This window comes from Ambystoma mexicanum, chromosome 1p (genome assembly GCF_040938575.1).
Source record: "Ambystoma mexicanum isolate Mex_15411 chromosome 1p, UKY_AmexF1_1, whole genome shotgun sequence".
Classification (NCBI taxonomy): Eukaryota; Metazoa; Chordata; class Amphibia; order Caudata; family Ambystomatidae; genus Ambystoma; species Ambystoma mexicanum.
In genome coordinates this window covers 1,127,316,156-1,127,341,232 of record NC_090921.1, presented here as the reverse complement: position 1 = coordinate 1,127,341,232, position 25,077 = coordinate 1,127,316,156, and the positions used below count along the sequence as shown (strand labels likewise).

General features: G+C 45.3%; 1 protein-coding gene across 2 annotated transcripts in view; it reads right to left on the bottom strand.

Moving 5' to 3' along the window:
* NECAB2 (N-terminal EF-hand calcium binding protein 2) overlaps nt 1-25,077 on the bottom strand; it is a 1,606,005-nt gene that overhangs the window by 341,202 nt on the left and 1,239,726 nt on the right. The window lies entirely within an intron of this gene.

Below are 25,077 nucleotides of genomic sequence, written 5' to 3'. Positions count from 1 at the left end.
GGGGCCCGGGCAGGTGCGAGGCTAAAGAAGAATCAAATACACGGAAAACTAGCAACTGAAGCAGATTCACGGTGAACAGACATGTGACCAGTCAGGCGCGAAGAACTACCAATGTCTGATGTCACCCAGATCCAAGGGTGCCATAACGTCTCTTGATAAGAAGCTACAGTTTCGAGGCCATACCCAGCCAACTAATTGACACATAGCTCAAAAGCCCTGATTGGTGGAAGGGAGGCGGGGTGAATTCTGGGACACTAGGCACCTGGGTGTCCAGTTTGCATGCTGCTAATTAAAATGGAGATTTACATCTAGGGGTGTAACCTGCCCAATCACAATGGACCAAGTTATCTAGGGTCCTATGGATAGTAGAACCAATGGGACGTCGTAGTTGTAGTGACGTCTATCACGCGCGATGTAGAGGGTTGGGCGTAGACGCCCATCCGATAAGTTATCCAATCTGCATGCTCTGTTACCTTATACAGATATAGCACCTATACTTAAGTTACCTTTTCTAACCAATTATATTGCATGACGAATTTGTAGAGTTAGACGTCAGTGATGATGATTTTTATGTATAAAAGTTGCTGTTCAACTGAAGTTCGAGGAAGTTGAAGCAAGACAGGCGATCGTCATGATGCTGATTTCCAATTGTTTCCCTGTTTGATGTACTTGTCATTAAACGGACTTCCCTTTGCCAAACTACTGAGTCCTCGTTATTGTGTCGTGTTGGAGTAAGTGAATCCTGCACCCCATTCCTCACGTGGTGCAGCTATCTTATCTTACAGGTACTAGAGGGTGAGCACTGACCTATGGGCCCGTCAGTGGAAAAAAACGCCCTCCTGTACAGGTCAAATAAGAGAAAGTTATTGGCATATGACAGCCAGTGTGTCCTACACTGATCAACTGCAGGCGAGACGAGTACGGCAGATTTTAAGTGATCGCCGATATCCGATAGGTGGAGGTTGAACAAGCAGGGAACAAAAAGAAAACGGATTGCTGCTTGACAACCCTACCCGTGGGAATACGACCAGACAGGGCCCCTTCACAGTTCAGGCGCACCTGAATTCCTGACCGCGCATGCATACCAATCAGGAGTCTTAGAAGACCAGCAGGCGCACTCATGCAATTTTGTCCACAAGAGCTGACGATTAACTTTGTTTAACACAGCACTTAAATCTGTTGAGGCAACATAGACCGTTTTATATTTGCCATCCCAGGCCAAATGCTGAACAAGTTTCACAATTGTCCCATTAAGGCTAGTACCCAGGTTCTGAAGGACCCCTGTTTGCCATTTGCCTACTCTCCCTGCCGCTATCGCCCAATCCTCCAGTTGGGACAGCACGATAGATGCAAACACCTTGCTGTCTGCATCCAGGAGGGCAATTGGTCGGTAATTAAGAGGGGTTGTTTTCAGACCTCGCTTGAAAATAGGGACTATATGGGCCCTTGACCATGAGGCAGGAAACCTGTCCTGAGTTACCACATCCTAAAACAGAATGCCCATCACTTCAGCCCAACTGGAGGGATCAGGCTTAACCAAAAAACTGGATAGCCCATTAGGGCCTGGAGCACGCGATGGGCTTAAGTCCATTCTATCCACATCCTCTGAAGGAAAAAACAGAACACACTGCTCAGGTTGCGCATAGAGAGCAGAAAAGTGTGAATACCAATCACTTTCTGAGACTGTGTTCACCTGTTTCATAGAGTCTGGGAAGTCGATTGAATTCATCCATCGCCAAAAGGTGCAGGAGTTCTTGTTTCTCAAAGAGGATAACATGATTTCAGCGTTGACCTGACTTCGCCTACTCCAATTATTTCTCAGCCAGTTTCGATTTCGCTGACGAGCATGTTTCCTCAAGCCCCTCACTGAGTCAGGGGAAAGATCAGGTCTTTGCCCCAACAACCTCAGCTCTCGTCGCAATGATCTCTTCATATCCACTATTTCCTTATTAAAGGCATGCACATGCTTTTTCAACAGTAACAACTGTCCCCTACAGCCCTTTCCTTGTTGTTCTCGAATTAGACCCCCTGAGAAGTCCTCAGAATTGGAAGCGTTGAACACCAGAAGCTTTCAATCCATTGATTGCATTTTCTAACACCTCGGCCAATGAGTTATTAACATGCACAACCCTTCTCTGATTCTAACCAACACGAGTACCTGATGGGTTGGTGACCAGATCAACCAAACCCCACTCTCCTAATTGTGTCACCAGCCCATCCAAAGTAAATGAGGCAGTTAACCTAGCATGATCAATATTGGTGAGACAGTTTAAGAGTTTAAGAATGACACCCCTAAAAGAGCCAGTCAGTGGCAAAGATATGTAATCGATGGTTGAATGTGAGTGCCCATTGGTTCAGGTATAATTGTGAGGAATGTCTGCCTGCCCCCCCCCCTCGCCGCCTATTCACTGGGTGCAGAACTAATCCTCCCATACTATTCAGCCAATAACAGCCTCTAGTTTTTGTTGACACTGTATCTCAATCAAGTCTGTGGTTCCCCCCTGCCCAACATGCGCCACGCATTCCGAGTTCAGGTCACCTGCAAGCAATACGTGCCCAGCATCATGTAACCAACACCAGTCACTTATACAACTCACCAAGTGTTCCAAAAATGAGATGAGCTCTTGTACATTCTCGTGCCAATGTATGTTAACAATCAGTAAGTGAAAGGGCTGAACCCCAATCACTTCCACATGGGTTAGGAGGATGCCAACGAACCCCCCTATCTATCTGTACCACCCTCAATTTGTAAGTCGATTTCACCATGGTCAGGAGACTCCCAAAAGAGCACGCCCTCTCCCCTGCCATGCCACCTGCCCAGTTACCACAAAGCCATCAATAACTGGGATGGCACACAGCCAAGTTTCCTGTAGACATAGTAGCCAGTAGGATTTTAACTCCCACCCCAGTACTTGGTTGTCAAAGAGTCGTGAATGGCCCTGTGTATTCCAAGAGAGGAGAGAAAATAATTCACCTCCATTAGTCCCTGCGCAGGACTTGTCTGTTAGTTAATGGTGCATTGATCTAATCAGCCATGACCAGTCATCAGAGCTTCAGAGGCCTTCATTCTAGATTTTAAAATGTGCATGTCACTCATGAGCAGGTAATCGGAGCTAAATTCTTTACAGTACCCGACACAGACTGGTGTACACAGGTTCTCCACTATATCAAAGCAACATTTTCTGATTGACTCCCTTTCATGCAGAACCAGTTCTGCGACCAACTTAGAATTCGTATTTATTATCATGGTCTGCTTCCCACCCGTAGATTCCACTTGAGAGAAATTCTCGGCACGTTGTTCCTGAGGCACTATCCCTCCCCACCCCCCATCAGGGGCAGCGCCAGTGACCTGTTTAGGCTGTGGTGAAGGAGGCAGCAGCATGTTCACTGCTTCCAGGATTTCGTTCCTGAAGATCATAGGGGTTGGAGGCATCGGCTTATTCCCGTTCTGCAAGCCCACCATATAACTTGGAATAGCATGGTTGAAGACTGCCGCGGCTCATTAAGGCGATGTGCAACTGCAAAACACAAAATCAGTATACAAATGACCACATTAGAGCACGCTGGAGCTCAGTAGTTCAGTTCAATTAAACACTCACCCTCTCGAGTGCGTGGTACCAGGTCAATCTCCACAGCAGTCACTGAGCCAGAATCCCCGGCTTGCACAGTCTCACTGACTGCCACTCCGTGCTGCCCCGCAGGGCTCCAATGATTTTATGTGGAAGCTCGTCCTTCAGCAGGCGGCCACAGACAAAAGACTTCAGCTTAACAAACAAGTCATTACTTCCTGCACGGACTGCCACTCTGCGCCGCTCCACGGGGCTCTAATGATTGTATGTGGAAGCTCCTCCTCCAGTAGGCGGCCACAGACAAAAGACTTAACAAACAGGTCAGTACTTCCTGCACGGACTGCCACTCTGTCGCCAGGATCATTGATTTTCAACAATTGATGAGAGTGTCATCGTGTCAGTCTACAGAACCTGTGTGGTGTACAGGTACTTTTGCTAGTATGAGATATCTTCTGTAAGGGAGCAAAGTGTGGGACCCTTTTTTCCGAGTATTGGGAGGTCAATGTGGAAGGGAGGAGGCATAAGGTTTACTGTTCATAAGTGCAATTGCTTTGCACCTGTTTACCCACATGAATTGGTTTACAGACTCCTTTGTGTGGGCATTTTCATGACTGCCTGTTCCCTTTTCTCATTGCTTTGCAATGTCTCTTTCACATGCACAGTATTATACTGTGTGTGGAGATTGTGTTAGAGGGTTACGGGGAGGCACTTCACACCACCGCGTTTGCCAGATATCCCACCCCTGTTGAATCACCGGCTAGTACCATGCCTGAAGCCTCTTCCCTGTAGGGGGGAGGGCAAACGGACGTTGCACCCAGAGTCACAATGCACGGCTGGGCATCTCCATCCATACTGCCTTCCAATTTACACAAAGTAATGCAGATATCCTCAAAGTTCAGAGGTCATCATTGCAAGTGTGTGAGCTGGGGCTTGGATGCACCGTTCATCGTTTATATTGTAAAATGAACGAAACATGCTTTGCTGACATTTTGCACTGGACACAACAGTGCAAACTAGTGGTGCACTCATTTTGCAGGTTTGTGTATATATATGCAACGAAAACCAACTTGCTTGCTCCGATTTCTTGAGCCCAATGAAATTATAGATTTGAAATTTCCCATTTTTCATTTAATACGTAATATGTCGCTCTACATTCCTTCGTGATAAAACAACACCATAGACCACTGCGAGCCAGTGTGCCCCCATTTACTTTACGTACCCCAAACTCTTCCTTTAGAGGCTTCTCAGTTTTCTAACCACAAATCCCTAAGCGTAACAAGTGTTTTTTTTTGTCCCCTATTGCAGTGTCAGTGTTTTTCTTGTTGTGTAGTCCTCTCTTATAGACGTTTAATACAAATCGCTGCAGTAGGCACGTCAACCCCAAGAGCTGCCTTGCTATTTTTTTTTATTTTAATTTTTTTATTACATTTGTTACACGCCCAGACCCAGAGGTATCACGGCGAGGTTACAGTACAGATTGTTAAGGCAAATTGACAAATACAGTTTCATATAGTTATACTTTACAACATCGACAAGGCATAGGTTATTTACAATAAGAAACAAGCCAACATTTTAGGAAAAGAAGTTATGTACAGTAGGTATGGTAATTAATATATCACTATTGGTTAAATAGCCACGTTTTTAACAGTTTTTTTTAATCCAGATAGGGTTTCCTCTTTTTTGATATTGTGCAGGATGGTCTTCCAATATTTGGGTGCTAAATATTGAAAGCTACTCCCACCCGCTATGGTGTTCTTGAAGCGGGGCAATTCTAGTAGGAGTTGGATATTGGATCTTAGGGATCTGGTAGCTTCTTTTTTTGCTAATGGCTTTGTTCAAGTAAATGGGTGCTTTATTGTGGTGGCATTTGAAAGTGATGCATAGAGCTTTGAAGAGGATTCTGGCTTTGATGGGAAGCCAGTGGGCATCTCTTCTGGTTTTGGAAATGCGGTCACATTTTTTCAGTCCTAGTGCAGCCCGTAATGCCTGGTTTTGTATTAGTTGGAGTTTGTTGAGATTGCTAGCAGTGGTCCCGAGTAGTAATACATTACAGTAGTCCAGTTTGGTTAATATCAATGCAATGTGATGCAGTTAGTAGGTGTCAAGAATTGGCTGCTTAAGGCTATTAGTTTGGCAGTGTAGGACGATGAGGAGGAGAGTGTATTGATATGTTTAGTCATGGTTAGGTTGGCGTCCAGATATACTCCAAGGGTCTTTACTTGCTTTGAGACAGGGATCATTGTGCCATCGATGTTGATGGTGGCGTAGTCTGAGTGGAGGGAACCTATTTTGAATTGGGGCCCCACGATGAGAATCTCTGTCTTCTCATCGTTCAAGCACAAACTATTTAGGGCCATCCAATTCTGTATTATGGCATAAATATTATTAATAGTTAATGTGTCTTGGTCATAGTTCCCCGAGAGTGGGATAAGGATATGGGTGTCATTGTCAAAGTTGGTGTAGATGACGCCCATGTCGTCTAGAGCTGTGATACTTTATATGCATTATAAAGTGTAGGGGAGAGGCATGAGAAACTGGAATGGTGTCTGCTGATTCTTTCCCTATGGACACTCTGGATGTACGTTCTGCCAGGAAGGATTTAATCCACATGGTGGCATCCGAGGAGAAGTTAAAGTCTTTTTCGAGTGTGGAGCAGAGTTTGTTGTGGTCCACAAGATCGAAAGCGTAGTTTACCTAGGATGGGCAATTCTAACATACATGGTAGAAGCCAATTTCTGCAGCAGGCAATGACAATGTGAGCTACTTTTCAAGGAATAGTACCTGCAGTGACTATTTTTGATTTAGCTTCCTTTTTTAATTTGAATATTTTGAATTTAGTAGATTTTATTTGACCACTGATTATTTATACTATAGATAATACAACTTCTTTTGGAGCTGTTTCTCCTTTTAATGTCCGATTCATTTGACCATACCTTGAAAAACCCATATTTAGGTTCCTTAGTTAATTCTGCTTCTATGGTCATTGCAGACACTTCTCAGGGCTTGACCCAAATATTGTTTCCATTTTTCGTCCTTCTTAAAGCCCTGAAGAGTCCATGTTTCTGCACGGTTGATCGCCCGGCACTGGTTTCCGTTCAGGAAGAGGTTCTATATGTGGCATGAAAGTACCTGTGGGGCCTTGAGGAAAAGGTTTGACCCTTCATCCTGTTATGCTTCCTTTTTTCAGCCAACACACCTTTGATGACGATGCCAAAGATGCATCATGCACCATGAGAGGAGGGTAGAGTGTTGCTCCATGTGATAGGCAGCAACGTGTTGGGAAACCCTCCCAAATCTCTTTCCTTCTTTTCTTCCGATTCGTCCAGCCTTGCAGAAGTTTCTTTTTGTGTGACATGTGCTTCTTTCCTTCACCTGCTGTGCTGCCATCTAGTGTGAAGGTCTTTCCCAAAATCGAATGACGACCAGGAGACATCTGAACCCCTTTCCAACCTATCTGCGGAGAGTGTAAAGGGCGCATGCTGGTGTTGCAGACGTCAGGGCCCCCCCATGCTCTCCCTTTGTCGACTCCTTATATTCTTCCAAGCGTATGCAGATAATTCCGTATCACACTCGCGATGTAGGAAATAAAAGCCCTCCCAAGTCAAGCCTGCGGCTGAGTCCAATAGAAACAAATTTGCTTCTCAATTGTCCAGGTGCCTGCGTACATGTGTTGAGTGACAGGCTATAGCAAAGGTCATTTGAAGCAATAGAAGTTTCTCCACAGACATGTTTCAGGCCCGGCAACTCTCCGTTCCCATGACAACTACTCAGTCATTGAAAAAATGAATCTAGAAAGACACAAGGAACTTTTCGATCTATCCCTTCATGCCACCCATGCAGCTATAACAGAGAGAGGCAAACTTATTGGCGTTCTGTGCTTTTTCACACTTCCATTGGGCAGCCTTTCTTGGAGCTGAAGATAGCCCTTTCATCCATTATTTACAGGAGTCTTTGTTGGTTATAAATATTTCAAGCAGGAGGTGTCCACACTTTGACACTAGGTGACAGACTGAGGTGGCACAGCAGGAATTCTGTGTGCCTTTCGGCAGCGTGCTATTTACAGCCCTACTCAAGAATCCCTGGGATGTGCGTAGAGCTGCTCTCACCTCTCCATTGACGAATAGGGAAGGGCTCCTTCTGCCGTCTGCATTTGCCGTCACATGGGCTTTGCTATACACTCTGCATGCAATGGCGGGCAACTGATCAATGCAGAATCTTTCTGCAGCCAGCAGTGGCGGCACACCACTGTGGGTGAGGAGCGGCACTCTCTTCGTGAGTGGCAGGCAGCACAGTCTGGGCAATGCTGCAGGGCCGGCCAAAGCGAGTCAGGGTAACTGCTGGTACCATCAACAGGCCAGGAGAGGGGCAGCTCTACCCCCCTCTGGCTGCTCCTCTGCTCTCCCTAGCTGCGGAGACACGCGGTCTCTGCAACACAAAGCCAAGGAAGGGTGAGGTGTGAACAATCACCTCAACCTTCCTCCAAACAGCAAGGTGCTAAGCACAGTCAGGCAGGGCCCAGGTTCAAAGACCTGCTGCCCCCCCAGGTGGCCAGACAGTCGGCTATCCGGCTAGGGGCTGAGGCACAGCTGCCCCCACTACTATACATAACAAAGACAAAGGGCTCCCCTGGGTCTTATAAATAAGAGCAGCAGGCTCTGAGAAAACACAATCTGTTTGTGGACCCTGAATGGGGACCCAAACAAACAGGAGGTGCACTGTTTACTCACTGTCTTCCAACCTTTGCTTCTTTACCACAGAACCCTCCCACCCTGCAAAATAAGGGAGAAGAACAAAGGAAAAGAAGTACAAGGCACTGTGCGGTGCACACAACAAGTCGTGGGACATGAGAAGGTGGTCACAGGCCAGAGGGGGTAACCTCAGGACCCAGTGCCCAAAAGTATGATACTATTATGATATGTGATTATTGTTATCTCCATAATCATATCTGTACAATAAAATCCTATGCCCTTTTATTGCCAACAATTGACAAAATTTGTGAGCCAAATTATTCCAGGTGTGGGTAAGGGGTCGGCCAATACTAATGCATGCATATGGGTTCAGCAGTTACATCAGTGTGCTTTATTTGCTCGAGGCACTGTGCTGCCTGCCACTGAGAAGGGGTACATCCCTCACAATGCATTTTTTTGTTTGTATGCAGAACACTTTGGCCTCCGCAACAAACATAGCGCGCAATAATGAGATGCCGGCGGGCCATCGGAGGTCTGTCCCCATTAACAGCGTAACACACTGACTGACAGGAGAGGCAATCAATTGCTTTTTGAGACTTAAGGCCACTTTTTCATTGGTTGCCGAGATAGTTAATGTCGACTCTGACCCTGATTTTAATTTAATGGGATGAGGGTGTGGCTGAAGGGTATTCAAGCATGAAACACTGGTAACAGGCAAGACACGTGGATTTGAAGCAAGTGAAATTACATATCGTTTGTTTTGACCTCAGCAATAGACTTTCATATTATAAATCTGAGGTGCAAAGGGCTGTAATCTCACTGTTTGGCTGTGGCGAGGGGAACTGACCTACAAGGAACATCTTTTTGGAGCAAGAGGAGACTCAAACAAAATGTAAAAGACAAACTCTGGTGAGCCACTATACCTCGTGTAGCTCCGTACTGGATTTAAGTATGGAGTGTAGCGCATGTGACCCCCAAGCTGTTATTGTTGATGAGGTCTCGGGATGTGCGATCGGCGATGTGCGATCGAGTGCACACGTGACTTTGCAGGAGGTTAGGGATGGGAGTGATGGGGCGCTCCCGAGGGGTATGGAACACCTGGAAATCAGTGGCTGCAACATTGTATTTACCGCCGAAGTGGGAGCCGAGGGGTGTTCCCCGGTAGGGGAGGTGATCCCAGAGTGTTCGCCGCGGCATGAGTATGGAGCGGCTGCTTTGGTCTCCCAGCCGTCGGAGCGGCCTGGGAGTGTTGGGGCGGAGCCAGTCACCTGTGTGGCGCCGCGTGATGATGTGGCGGAGCAGTCCTCGAAGGGGGAGGCTGCAGCCCCAGTCGAGGAGGAGGGCTCCTCGCAGAGCTTGGCGGAACCGCACTGCGACAGCTGCTTGGAGTTGGCCACCGTCCAGCAGGGTCTGCATGCAGGCCTTCATTCTGTGCCGGTCAGTGAAACAGCAAATGAAGAATGCATAAATGGGCGAACGCATGAAAGCCAGGTAAGCTCCAGTGATTTGCGAGCAACTTTGGAGGTTCCAAATCGCCATGAGACAGGCGACTCCGGGCATGTTGAGGATGAGGTGTTCACCGCTGTGCCCACGGTGAATGCAGGTAGAGAGCACACCGTGGTTAGCACAGAGGATAGACCAGTAGTGTCTCTTGAAATGATGATGCCGGAGTACACTTCAGATCAGCCATGTGGTGTAGGTGTACAGATGATTTCAGGAGGGGGATGTTATGCTGAGCGAAGGAACTCCTTAGAGGTGGTCTCATCTGTCCTGCAAAACCTAATTGAGCTGAACAAAGCTCGTGCTGATAAACTAATGCCAGATTCCATTCCGGAACTAAGTGGGGTGCACAAAATACCTCAGAAGAGACAGTGGCATGAGTTAACGGACACAAACTGTGATACTTGGGGTGTTGGTTTCTACAAGCGTGCTAGAACAGCAGAGGCTGAGACATCTGAGGAGTCCTCCCAGTCTTCTGTGGAAAAAGTGGCTGGATCCCAGAAAAGGCTGGCTAACCCTCCCAATGAAGGCCAGGGTATAAGGTTGAGTCGGCCAAACCAGCGGCCGCATAAATCATATAGTGAGGATTCAACAGATGACTCTTCATCAGAAGACTCTTCTCTTGTGGAACGTCCGTTTCCTAAAATACGACAGAAGCGTTATGCCTCAAGGTATGCTGCACAGGAGTCAAGGTCAAAAGACAATGGGAGCGAGGCAGCACCTTGTGTGCATGTGCCCACTAACGAGTTATTTTCATCACTGACCGCCGCCATGGCAATATCACTAACGCCGTTTACCAAATTGTATGAAGCAATAAACGACAACGTGAAAGATCTGTCAACACTAATTGCACTCATGAACTCAAAGGTATTGCAATTAGAAGCTTTGCATAATGGTCAGAGAAATGTGCAAGAAAATGTCAACCAGAAACTGTTGATTGGCCTTGCTGCAGTCAAGGAAGCAAAACACGACGACATGATTGATAAGAAATTATTTGCAGAAGTGGCAAGGGAAGCGCTTGCTCTCTTTCACAAGCCACATAGCAAAATAGGTGGCGACCCACCAGGAGGCTGTGCATTTCTCCCGATGCCACGGGCTGAGCAGTCGGCGGCTCTCGACTTACCGCAAGAGAGTGTTTCAGCTGCAGAGTTAGTAGCATCAGAAAGGCAAACTAGCAAGCACGATCTGATCCAGGATGCAAAGATCGTAAGTACAAAAAATTCACTCGAGTGGTCGAGTGAGCCCCCTGAAATAGTAGACAAGGGGATTCACCAACAGGTGGTAATCGAGGTAGTTGAGCCATGGGCAGATGGTGCCCAGGTCAATGAATGTAGCGAACCTGATAGCACGCTAGTGACCTCTTTTCACTCTGCGTTCTTACAAGCAAGAAGTGCGGCAAATTTGGGTCAAACAGGCTGCCAAAGTGCATCAGGGTCAAGTTTGCCGCTGCCTGTGCCTGAAGTGTGTACAGGTCTTACAACAGATGCTGCCGAGGGGCCAAAATCTGCGGCCTTGTTTCCCATCTTTGGCAGTACTGATGCTGCCCCTCAAGTAAATGTGGAAAGTAAGAGAGCTAAACCCCGACAAGCCAAGAAGCAAAAAAACATGCCGAGTCGTAAGTTGAACAAACAAAGAGGTGCCCGCAAATTTCTGCGCAATATTAATGTGCTGCAGATAGTGGATGAAGCCATTTCCACTGGCCTGAATCCTGTGGCAAATAGGGATCAAGGCAGCAACGTATGCCCAGAATCGATGCCCAGCTCTTCGCAAGTAGGTGTCAGCCAGATGACTGAAGATGAGAAGGTGGTCCAGGACGAGTTGATGAATTTGTCAGTCTACGAAGACGGCGAAGACATTGTAGGCTGCTTGGCGCCGAGTGGGATTACTGTCCCTTGTAATCAGAAGGTGGCGCTAAAGGGACAGAACGTAGATGTGGCTATGATGAATCCAACCTCGTGCAATCCATCAGAGAGACCTGACCAGTCGAGTGAAGTACCTGGAGTGGAGCATGGAAGAAGCTGCATTATAATCTTGCCTGAAGTGGTGGGGATAAAGGAGGACCAGACTGTCTGTCTGAGTCCGGTGTTTTACACCTTACAGGAAAAAAGAGAGAAGTTATCCAGTGTTCTACAAAGTCACCCTCCAATGAAGAATGCACCAATGGAAAAGGACAGTTTTAAGTCTAATTCAAGCCCTCGGTCTGCAGCCAGTCGAGGTCTGAGTAATGGTGCCCCAGCTCAGCCATTAGTGCTGGAAGAAAGAATGATCTGCACTAAAGGGCAAGCAGCTGTGCGCTCTACGCCCCACGCCTTAACGATTAAATTGATGTTGGAGAGAGTGGAGTCACGAGATAAACTAATCTTGAATCGTACCAACGTTGTAAGATTGCTCCATCATATTCCGCGTTTACGTTCAGTAGGATCTAAGGACATTAAAAATTGTGGAATTCCCCAATGAATTGTGCCATGACAAGGTTATTCTACACATTGAATCCAATATTATCGCCAACACAGTCTTGGAGGCAGGGGAAGACCTTCTGTCCATGGGTTTTGACATTTACAAATTAATGGAAAAGGTCCTTGAGAAAAAATGCGAAAACATTGGTGCCATAGGAACCAGGTTAATACCACAAGAGGACTTCCAGTACACAACAACGAGGAAGCAGCAACCAGAGAGTAGAGGATCAATCTCGTCAGTGCAAAATAGTAGAATGGACTTAGGTCCCAAGAGGGTACAACCGTGTGGCGAGGCTAACAAGAGATTGGAGTCTGATCAAGAAGTGAGTGTCAAACTGAGGCCCCTCGACAAAATTCAAATTACATTTAATAATGGAAGCCACCTGGACGAAAGTGTGCCTAGTGCAGGAGTTGCCCCGGGGGGATCTGAAAACACACATGATTGGAAATGGCTGGCCAAATCATTGAATGAAAAAGCACAAAGCTAACGTCTACTGAGTGGAAATTCACAAATGTGCACGTTTGCGTCATGGAACACTCGAGGCTTTCTTCATTTGTTGAACACTAATTGGCTGCAAGATTTACATCTGGTCTGCCTCCAAGAAACATGGATGAGTGAGATGCCAGTCACCTCGGAGTACGAATGTGCCTTAAATCCAGCAATCAAGGCAGTGAAGGGGCACCCGATGGCCGGCTTGTTAACCATGATTAAACGGTCATCGGGTTACCGCCTGTTAAAATCAACTAACTTTACTTCTTATATTCAAGTTTCGGAGATTGGCAAAAAGAACTACATAGGGACGGAGACAGAAGTAATTCAAGTGATCAATCTGTACTGGAACCATCAACGTACGGGAACCTACCCCTTCATCGACCAACTAACGACGATCATCGACAACTTGCTGGGTTTGAATAAAAGAGGTGGAATCATTGTTTGTGGCGATCTAAATATTGATTTCACCAAGTCTGTTAACCCGGAGAAAGACCAACTTGCGAAAGATTGGTTGGAAGAGCTAAATGCAAGAGGTTTTACAATGTTGAATGGAAACATGCAAGGCGATATCCCAGCGAGAGCAACGTGGCACCGAGAAGGTCAAGCGTCAACTATTGACTACATTTTTACAACTAATGACTTGCATGCCAGGATAACCTCTTTCAATATTGTACCCATGAAAAACGGTGACCACGATATGTTGCAGTTAAAACTTCAAGTCGCTGACACTGACCAAGCTTGCAAGTGGGTACCCAAGGTGTTGGCTCAATCAAATCGCCTAAGATTAAGACTGCAGGAACATGAGGTGTTAACGCTCTATAATCAATTTAAGGGCCTGCCGGAGGAGTTAGAATATGCCTCATTACTGCAACAATTTAAGGCCAAAAACATTGGTCTGAAACAATTGTCGTTCCAGAAGATTCACCAATTTGATCTATCAGTGATGCAACGTAAGCGTTTGATGCATGCCGAGATACGACGAAATAACCAAGGCCCGGTGATGGAAAGAAAGCCGAAAAATAGAGCTACCAAGCAAGCCTATAAGAACTGGTTAAAAAGTCATAAATACCAACTTCACCAAAATGATATTGAGGCTATGATGAAAACCCTCTCGAACAAGAACAGCGGTGAGTTTTGGCGCCTAATTAACAGATTGGAAACATCACAAGAAGCTCTACAAAGATGCTTGGTCTCCGAGGTAGAGTGGGTTAAACACTTTACGACCCTATATAACAAAAACTCGACCAATGAACCCTTAAAGGTGGTGAAGTCTTCAACATGGGAGTTGCACTTTTCAAAAGAAGAAATTTGTGAAATTATTGTGAAAGCAAAATACTCTAGGGCTCCTGGACCCGACGGGTTAACGAATTTCACAATTAAGCAACTCTGGGCAGACTTGTGCCTTGACTTGTTTGAGAAAATCAATTTGCAGCAGCAAACACCAGCGTCTTGGAAAACAGGGATAATTGTCCCAATTTTTAAAAAAGGTGACAGAACATCTCCCAAAAACTACCGGCCAATAGCCCTGCTAGACGTCTTAGGCAAGATCTATGCTTCAGTCCTACAAAAAAAACTAATTACCTGGGCCCATTCTGCATACAGAATCGACGAAAGACAAGCAGGTTTTGTAAAATATGTGGGTTGTTCCTTGAACCTACTTATTTTAAACCTGCTAAAGATGGAAGCGCTACGAACGAACACTGCAGTTTATCTTGCCTTTGTGGGCTTCTCTTGCGCTTTTGACATGGTTGATAGAGAGTTGCTATGGCATACGTTAAGATCGTGAGGCTGCCCTGTTGGGTTGCTGGAGGCTATCAAAGAGCTACATACAGATACTTCAATTTCTAGCCACCTGGATCAAACGGATACCCTGTCGTCGCAGATTCTGACACATAAGGGGTGAAACAGGGATGCCCGTTGGCTGCAGAAATATTCAGTTTATTTATCTCATGCATCAGTGAGTCGATAAACGCGGTGCGGTCTTTTCCATCTAAGCTCCACCTTTCCAAGATAAGTTGGATTCTATACGCTGATGACTTAGTTATTTTAGACATAACCCCGATTGGGTTACAAAGAAAATTGGAAGCAGTCCAGGAGTATGTGGCTATAAACAACCTGAAAATTAACGTAGCTAAGAGCGAAATTCTGGTGATGCACAACATGAGGAACAAACAAAAGGCAAAAGGTCTGAAGTTCGCATGGAGGTTGGGTCCCGAGACGCTTCGCATTACAAATAGTGTAAAGTATCTGGGTATGACATTAAATGCCAGCATTTGCCACGCTCCCTGGGTGCATGATTCAAAAAGGAAATGCGGTCAACTTGAAAACCAGGCTCTAATTCTGCATAAAAAGTTTGGTAAATTCTCCTTGCAACCCTTGAGAAATGTTTACGAACTGAAAGTTGCACCAATGCTAACATTCGGTGCAGAGAATGCGTTGAGATGTTCATCTAACCATTGGTCTTCGTTAGAACATGTGTTCTGGACCAAAGCCTTAAGTCTTCCTCCAGGTATTTCAACTGCGTGTATAAGATATGAACTGGCTTTGATCTCTTTGCACGCACGGATTAGTTGGAATTTACTGGCACTATATCGAAAAACCAGACCTGAAGAGGGAATTTTGCAATTTCGTGTATTACACAACGTACCATCCGATGGAAGTGATATTGCTTCCTTGTGGCTAAAACATTGTGAAGATCTACTGCTGGAATATGATATCAGTGTGGAAACACTCCAAACAAACCCCTTAGCTGCAAAAACCAAGATTTGACGAACAGATTGGGAAGTAACATGTAATGAGAGATCTGCCACCAGAGCTACGCGAAATTCCCCGGTTGAGTCTAGAGGATTTAATGTGCGATTTCCGAATCCTGGAGCGCGGAGACTGTTTCTGTTGTTTCGTCTAAACGCTCTACAAACCAAGGATCAGTCCAGTCATTGGGCGTGTAATGCAGACATAAATCTCTGGTGCAGATTCTGTAAGAGCGGATCGGAATCGCTTAAACATCTGGTTTTGTTTTGCCCAAAAATGAGGAATGAGCGAACTGTCCACTTGGCACGCTGGAATGAAGACCATCCGGCGCTGGATGCGGACGACTGGTGGGGGCGAATGTGGAATGGCACCGATACGAAGCTAATATTGCCCTTGACATCTTTTTTAGCATGTATTGAAGAAAAGCTAAAGGCCTGGCAAGAAAAATAGGAAGTGAGACTGAGTCGTAAATAGGATGACCAGGATTGTTTAAATGAATCGGCCTAAGAAGATGGGGTGGTGTGGTAAAGAACGTGTGTGATGTGGATTGGAGATTTGTTGGTTTGTCATTCATGTAACATTTTAAAGGTTTGTGTTTTAAACCAATAAAATTAAAAAAAATAAAAAGAAATTTATAAATCTTGTAATGTTTATCAAGTTTTCTCACTGGATGATCTGCAGGCTCTGCGAACTATTAGAGCCTACAGATTGTTCAGAATGCCACATTTTAAGGCTACCAGCAGCACAGAACACTGCAGTCAATTCCCTCCGACTACCTAGGAAGATTTTTGTTCCGTCAACAGGTCCAGGGACATGGACCTTCAGCAATTCCCTATGGCTGCACAGATATATTCAGCATTAAGCCCCTACCTAGATGTGGTCATGTGAATACCAAATGCAGTAGGCATTACCCTGAGGAAGTACAGAACACTAACCTGCCTCTTATGTAAGCATTTAAAGTCATTAATGGCATCCACAACCTTTTAACACTTTTTTAAATGTCACATGAAAAAAAGATTGCAATTATACTAACTTTATTTAATTGTTTTTTTATAACACACCTAATGCCATACCTGAGTTTGGTTTCTAAGCACGTATCCGCGATTCGAACCTCTATTGCTCTGCATGGTCTTACTTCAAAGACCAGCACATTGCCCCAGTGCTATTTGGGACACTGCCTGTGGGAAATATATGCTTTTATGGGCTCATAAACCTTCCAAACATTCGTGCTGTACTTGAGCCTTTAACTTGGTCTTCAGGGTTAAAAGAAACCTGCTACAACCCTCAGACTGGGTCTATAAAGCTTAAGCGTGTTCCTCTAGCCAGGGCGCCTGTTTATCTTCAGCTCTGTTTGCACCGAACTGCACTATTTCATACACCTTATATGTACGGAAAGGTGTTTCACAGGGCCTGCCTTTAAGACCGGAGCGTGTGAACGCTTAAGCAGCTTAAGCAGCACAGCACAAACCCCTCTCCCTGATGCTTTATCATTTCTCCCTGCCTCAGAGATCCCCAGGAGTGGAAACAACTTGTAAAAGGAGAGCGACAATTACTGCTTGATGTTCAACTAAATTAGAACTGAGGGAGGATTCCTGTTCTGAGGTGTGGGCATCAACCTGGGAAACGTCAGGATTTGATTGGGAGAGAAATGGGGTGAGGGAACAGGAAAGAAGCCCCCATACATACCTGTCTACATTTGAAAATCAAAATTCCTGAGATGTATGCCCCGCCCACAGCCACATGAGACTCCGCCCATTTGCCCACAGCTCCGCCCAGACGCCCCGCCCACCTGTCAAAAAGGTAAACTGGGCTGTTGTAGCTGTCATTAGAAACATTTTTGCAGTAATCCAATGATGGTAGTCAACATATTTGTGATGCTACACCAGCCCGCTCTCAATCGAGTTTGATTAAATGGCAATATATGAGACCTCTCAAGCCAGAGGTTAATTTCAGCCAACAATTCTGTCAAATACTTTAGCTGGTGCATCTAGCATGGCTAATAATGTACAGTAACCAGATATCTTGTGGTCTCCCTGGTGTGTATTGCTAGTATTATACTTTAAGTCCACGTTAAAGGCATTTTGCCTAGACGACTAATAATGGTGATCCATATGTGCAATGTTATACACCAGGCATGAAGAGACTATGAAGAGACAATGGAGATTATTACGGCGGCGGCGGCACGCCTTCATTTTGCTTACTATGGCATTGAATTAATCATTTTTAATGCTATATTAAGCAAAATGAAGGTGGCGCCACTGCTGCAATAATAGTGCTTTCAATCCAATGGCATGGATTGAAAGCAGTATTATTACGGCGGCCGGTGGTCGCATTGAGGGAAAGGATAGAAAAAAAAAAAAAAAAAGAAATACAAACAATTTCTTCTATTTGTGGATCCCTATTCCCGAATCGATCCTCGCTCACACATTTTATGCCGTGTCGGGGTCCCGCCCACTTCTCCACCCGATTGGCTACCGGCGGTAGCAAATCAGGTGGAGAATATGACGGGACCTGGTAAGAATCATAAAATTCCTGAGATTCCAGGGACTTTTCCGGAGATCGGGAGAAATGCTTAAAATTCCAGAGTCTCTGGAAAAATTCCGGAGGTTAGGCAGGTATGCCCCCATACTGAAAGGACTCTTATTGCCAAAGCAAAACTAGTTTTAAGAAGCTATGCAGAAAACCAGTGGTTTACAATCGGTAATCTGGAAGCATTCGGTAGCGCTAAGCTGCCTTGGTAGATCCATTCTGGTCACCTACACGCCTGGCAGAAAAATTCAAATGTAAAAAAATCCACGAGGCTCAAGATTTAGGTAGCGGCACACAGTTCTCGTTTTTCTCTCATACTAATAAGTAGTTGCAGGGAATACTCTAAGCCAGAACTATGCGATTACTGCGCCAATTTAACTGTGACAGCCAAAAATGCCAATTTTTGTTTTTATTTTCGTCCCCCTTTACACTGCATATATATGCGTGGGGGGGGAGACCCCTCGCAGCCCTTCCTACTCCCTCCAAAATGAATTTACTGTACCCGTCCCCCCAGATATTTATGTACTGAAAAGGGGGTTGAAAATAAAAAGAAATCGCCATTTTCAGCTGTCGCAGTACCATCGGCACAGTAATTGTATGATCCCCTTATGCGTAGTAGTCCTTTTTCTATATCCACCATGGCTGGACTTGGCCGGATATAAAGGGACTGCTAAGGCAGCACAGAGAGTTGCAGGTAAGGAGCGATACAGAAAATATTGAAGGTGGAGGTGAAGGCAGTGTGAAAGGGGGAAATGGGGCTTTCAGCAAGCACAGTGTCACGGCAGCACTGTGACCCCAGGCCAGGGGCATGCACATTTGAGATTGGAAAAAGGACCCCCATTTAGACTGGTGAGAGAACTCTTTATAAAGGAAATGTACTATACGAAGTCACTTTTAAAAAAAAGATTTTTGATGTACTGGAATAGTAGAGAATGTGCATAAGAGCAAACATTATTTTGAATCTTAGAAACGGTGAAAGATTAAATATAACAAAAGAAGGGAGTGCTTTATCTATGTAAACGCAAGCCTTTCTTTAAACCGAGAAATATGTCTAACTGCTCGGTCTGCACGCTAGATGTGCAACTGCCAGGTAATATGTTAACACCACTGCATTCCTTGCATGTCAGCCTTGGAAATAAACCTCTCAGAACGGTTTCTTTCCACTCGCTTTTGTTTTTGACCATTTAATGAAGAAGGTGTTTGTGACTTTGTGAGCTCTTGCATTAGTCCAGTGCAGCATCATAATTTCAGTAAGTCCTTTAAAAGGTATCAAAACGTGACTTTTGATGATTACCTTACCAAAGGAGGGCAGATTCAAGACTGGCTGCCACAGAAAGAAAGAACTGACTTCCAGATCCTATGAACCATGAAGAAGACTGTTAACAACAGAGGGCCGGCCCACCTCAGACTGGCAGCTCTAAACCGAATCATGTCCGGACACTAGGATCTAACTCAGCAAACACCACATGCATCCCTGCTTTCAGGAGCAATGAGTTAGGGATCAGGAACATCGGCTCCGGGGCTCTCCCCTTTGGAACAACTTACCACAACTCATCAAAGCGGTAATGAAATTCTCCAAATTCAGAAAGTTGCTCAAGACCACCATCTTTAAGCAGGCCTACCCGGCCATCTAAGTAGGTGCCAGGACACTGGTGCCTGCCCGCGGTCTTATTAAAGTGAAATATGGACCTTACTTCGCTTGCTGGTTTTAGCACTTTATTCTAATGCAACAGACTCTCCTCTACATGACAGGCTTAACTCTTGCTGTTGGACACTCGCTTGCCTCTTTCTTGATAGCACTTGTAGTGTTCTCTGAATTTAGCTCTTATCTTGATGGCTCAGGTCAGAAAGCTCCAAGAACTCGGGAGGATAGCTCAGTGGCAATGTGCTTGCCTTGGAAGCAAGATGACACAGAGCAACACAGGTTCGATCCCTGGGTCTGCACTTAGAAACCTCTGGGTATTAAGTGCGTTATAAATAATCTGTCATATCATATTTAACTGAGCAACCTTTCATGTTTCCCTATTTGCCTTTTATTTTGGGCTCCTCGCCTATTTTGGTTGGGGCACCACCAAGCATTCTACCCGCTGCAGTTCACAATTTAAATATTCAGAATAAATAATTCATCCATATGGTAGCTTGGTCGTGTGCAATGCATCCCCACAGGTGCTATAATGCCTTTAAAAGTCGAACCTTACGTATAACTCTGGATGACATTTAGAGGCTTCTCTTTTACTATCCGAGGGCCAAGCAGAGGCTTCTTAGCATCCAACTACTCAAACTAGGGCCAGATTATGTAACATTTGCACTGGTGCTAATAAATGCACCCATGCATTTAGCACCAATTCTGCGCCTTATGTTATACGTCATAGAGCAAAGGGATGTTGCCCCAATCCATAGTATCTAATAATCTTGGCCCTAGGGCACAAATTAAATCAGACTCTTTTTGTACTTTGTTTGATGCATTGCATAACATGGAAACCACTTCATACAGTTCTTTTTTATTTTACACACACACATTTTAACTCAGTCTACTTCATTGTTGGCCCAATTAAACATGTTTTAGATAATATACATTGAGACAAAACCTATTTGCTCCATTTCATATTATCTTAGCATCAGAATTGGTGCTGAATTAATTTTCTCCATTATTTGTTCAAGGGCAAAGTGTAGATAATCTTGCCCCTGGATGACAAACAACTGACTTAAATCCTCCGCTCTCAGCTAATACCTCTTGGCATTCCCCCATTCCAAATCAAAGCACAAAGTCCCTAGATTTTTCTTAGAATGTGAACATTACACTTATTGACTTGACACCATTCCTGTACACTCTTCACCATGAACCTTCCGTCTTCTAAATGTTCAAATTGCCTAAATCTCTGTAGACACATAACGCCAAACCTTCTTCTCCGAAGATAGCTGAACGAGATAAGAACTTGCGCCAGAGATGCTTCTGTGGAACCTGCAGTCCCAGGACCTGATCCTGAAAGTGCCAACTCAACCCGTCATCCTTCTGAAACTGAGAAACAGAGCTGGGTAATGGAATAACTATTATTACAGCTCTTCGAAGAGGGTGGAATCTGGCATGAAGAATAATACACAGATGTGAAATTGTTCTGGTAGAAGTGAAAAGGCCTATTGGGGCCACTCCATTATATGTCCAGTTTTAATTCTGGCTTTATCAAAGAGATTACCCTAGTCTCAGTCGATAACAATATCTGTTCTTCTTCTGTTGTGGGATCTCTCGCTTGACTCAAATCTCGACCCCGTAGTTAAGAGCACGCTTCTCAATCACGCTGCTTTGACCACCGCAGGTTTTTGGACTGGGGATAGGTGGAATCCGATGGCAGACCGGGTGGTTTTGCCAGTCGATGACACTCTGGACTCAAACACGAATGCATCGCATTCCACAGAATTTCCTTTGGCTGGCATAGCAGGAATTTTGGCCATTTGGATGGACACAATCTCCTGAGAATGAGGTCACTGGTGTTGCTTTGGCAACCTAAAAAAGGCAGAAACATAGTGCAGAAGCCACATCTGTGGGAGGGGGAACACCACCCTATTCATCAGTTCTTCCCTGTGGAATAGAACAGATGTGGTCTGCCCAGGGCTGCTTGAGACAACCACTTACAATGGAGTAACTTTGCAGACAATGTTGGGGGGACATGACATCTAAAGGAAAGGGACTCCTGCCAAATGAGGGGGACAGCATTGTGTGCCATGAAAGTTGGGGGGACAGTCATCCTTGTGCCCTCTAAAATGACGCCCATGACCACTTCACTGGTTTAATGTCTTCCTCTCGAAAGATTAAATATCTCAAAACCCTGCACAGGTTCCTTACCGGTCGGAAGGACTGCGCTACAGGGGGACACACTCAGGCAATATGACCCGAGGAAGGACGAGCAAAGCAAGGGCTTTAACAGTGCCCTGGGGCATTATCCAACCGGCAATGGCCCCCCTCTGAGGCTCAAATTGCCATTAGTACCCTGGAACGTTGTATCAGGGTACTTATTGCAATTTTTCACTAGTCGAGAAATGGTGCTACGACCGTTTCTCGACTCAAGAAATAAAATGCAAAAAATGGCTGACCAGGGATCAGTAGAAGGGACTACATGTAGTCCCTTCTCCCTTTCCATGGTGGCCATTCACGGAAGAAACCCTGGAGCCCTGCGGTGAAGCTGAGGCTTCAGAGCCTTCTCGGCTAGGTAAGGCCCGGGCGAGGGCCAATGAGCTTGCTTGTAACAAGCTCATTGACCCTCGCCGGGTACTAATGATCCCTTCGCTCACAGGAGACTTGCGAACTCCGCATGTGTTATAAAAAAGACACGTTATTAGCTCACAAGGGATGATAAGCTTTAACGACAGACGCCAGAGCTCCTGAGAAATTCCTACAAATGAGATTACAGAACAATTGTTAGGAGGTCGAGCTAATAACACACCTTATACCGACTTTGGGCCAAGACATAATTGTATGATACATATTTGAACACAAACCCTGATCCATAGCACCGGCCTCAATATGTCGAAACACGTGTTGGCAATTTAAGATATATATTTGTGGCAATTTGTTGTAATGTGAGTTATGGGGTCGTGATGTCATGGACAGCAAGGTGTGTGGAACGTACCTATGTCCTGTTGGAGTGTGGATGTGTGAGTGGCTCTGAGGGATGCAGGTGTGTCAGTTAGAACTGGACGCTGGCTGGATGGGATGTGCCAGTGTCTCTGTACCAAGTATCATACTTGGAATAAACGTACCTATGAAACGTACCTGCTGGCTCCGGCGTGGTGTGTAACTCAAGAACCCTATCACTTTACAATTCAACATATATATCTCTTGGTTTAAGATATGATGTGTTTGTATTTCATCATAAAACAGATGATATTCTTTAGTTCAAGACTCAAGCTGTTGCTCACATTTCTTTGTGTAAACTAGTGATGAATGAATTCACGAGTGACAGAATGACGGATTAGGCGTCAACCATTTTGTGTTCATAATACACTTAATTAATGTCTTCTGTAACCACTGTTTCTTCCACAAACATATGATAAATGTATATATTTTGTAAACGAAAATATATAAAACAAGAAAGTGTGCAACGCTATATTCATTGTTTTGGGCATTATTGGTCAGAAAATCCATCTACTAGCTTGAATTATGCGATAAGCACCCCAAGAATAAGCGACTTATGTTCGTCTCGGTTGGTCACTACATTTGGTTTTTGGTGCTTAATGTCTTCCTCTGGCAGGAGGCAATGTGCCAGAATACAGTTGTTTGTCTCTTAAGCAACGAAGTACACATATTGCCATCTAGCATGGCTTCCTAGTCTTCATAACATGTACTTTCCATCCATCATGGATCTTCTAAGAGTTTATTTATTTATTTCACTTATGAAGCGCGTAGCAACCCGGAGGCATCAAGGCGCTGTTACAACCAGTTACTCACAATTCAATAGCATCGGAGAAGGACAGTGCAGTAGGTACAGTGTGGTCAGACAGATTATTGAAATAGCAACGTTTTTAGGGCTTTACGGAACATCCAGTAGGACAGTTTGGCTCTTAGGGATGGAGGCGGGGCGTTCCATTCTTCAGCTGCCATGTACGGGAAACTAGAGCCCCTTGTTTTTGTGAGCCTGAATTTGGGTTGGACGATGTGGTGTGCATACAGAGTTTTAGTTGGTGTGGCAGAGTGGGCTCTAATGATGTTCTGGGACCTGTAGGGGGTGCAGAGTTGGAGAGACATTCGTGGTTAATGGATATGGTTTTGAAGACGATTTGTTTCTTAATCATTAGCAAATGTACCATGTTTATATTATGATCGACCCTCAAATGTATACTTGTATTAGGGACCTGCTTGCTTTATTTGGGTTCTGAGTTTGGAATGCAAGTGAAGGATTCGATTGAATGGTTCCATAACAGAAGTTATCATCCTGGACCCCAAATAATTGCGCAGCCCCAGTGCTTCTTCCCTGCTTCCCCTGTAAAACGTTATCATCCTTGTTCCTTCATGAACCTAGGGGTTCAACTTGGCTATGATCTAAGCATGAATTCCCCGGACTGTGAAGTCATCCAGAGGAATGATACCATGTTTTGCCAACTCAAACTAACACTCCCTTTCATCCCTGGTAATCCTTACCTTATCGTATTTATCGCGCTGGATAACTCCAAATTTGATCGCACCACCGCCATCAAATCTTGTTTCCTTCTTCACCAACATTAATGTCTGCAAAAGGTCCAGAATGCTGCTAACAGATTGATTTCTTTCCTGAAAAAGGAGCCAACTGCCCACGTGACCCTTCTTCCACTGGCATATAATTCTTGATGGCGTCACGTTCAAAGGCCTATGCTCAACCTATAACTACTTGACCAGTTGTCTCCAGACACGATTGCTCCCTCAGTCATCAAGCTTCCCATCTCTACTCTCTGTCTGTATCCACCTCCAGATGCGCGTCACAGCAGGTCTCTCAATTTCTCTGGTTTGGCTCTTAAGTAGTGGAACAAGAATCTGCGTGATCCTTCCGTCACGGAAAAGTCAGTGACGGAAAAGTTTGCATGGGAAATGTACGCACCTCCAAAGGTGCGTACATTTCCCATGCGAAGAAACATTGCACATCACTACATTACCCACACCCCCACCCACAACACACCCACGACACACCCCCCACCCACACCCTCAACACACCCCCACCCACACCCAACATAAACATGCCCTACTTACCTTTTCTTCAGGCTGTCTCCCTGCGGCACCAGTTCCCTTTCACTTCCATAATCGGGAACCGGTGCCGCAGGGTTCTTTCCATTTTTTTTTTTTTTTACAGGAGCTGCAGGGTTTTTCCCCCGCTCATTATACTTTAAAGTATAGTGAGCGGGGTGTTGCGTGGGACCCCCCCGCAGCCCCTGTTTCTTTTTACTTCTCGGGTGTACTGCGGGGGTGTCCCCCGCAACACCCCACTCACTATACCACACAGTATAGTGAGTGGGGTGTTGCGGGGGACACCCCCGCAGCCGCCATTTTTTTTTTCAAATGCCGGGTGTGCAGCAGGGGTGTTCCTTCCAACCCACGCTCACTAAACTGTATAGTATGGTGAGCTGGG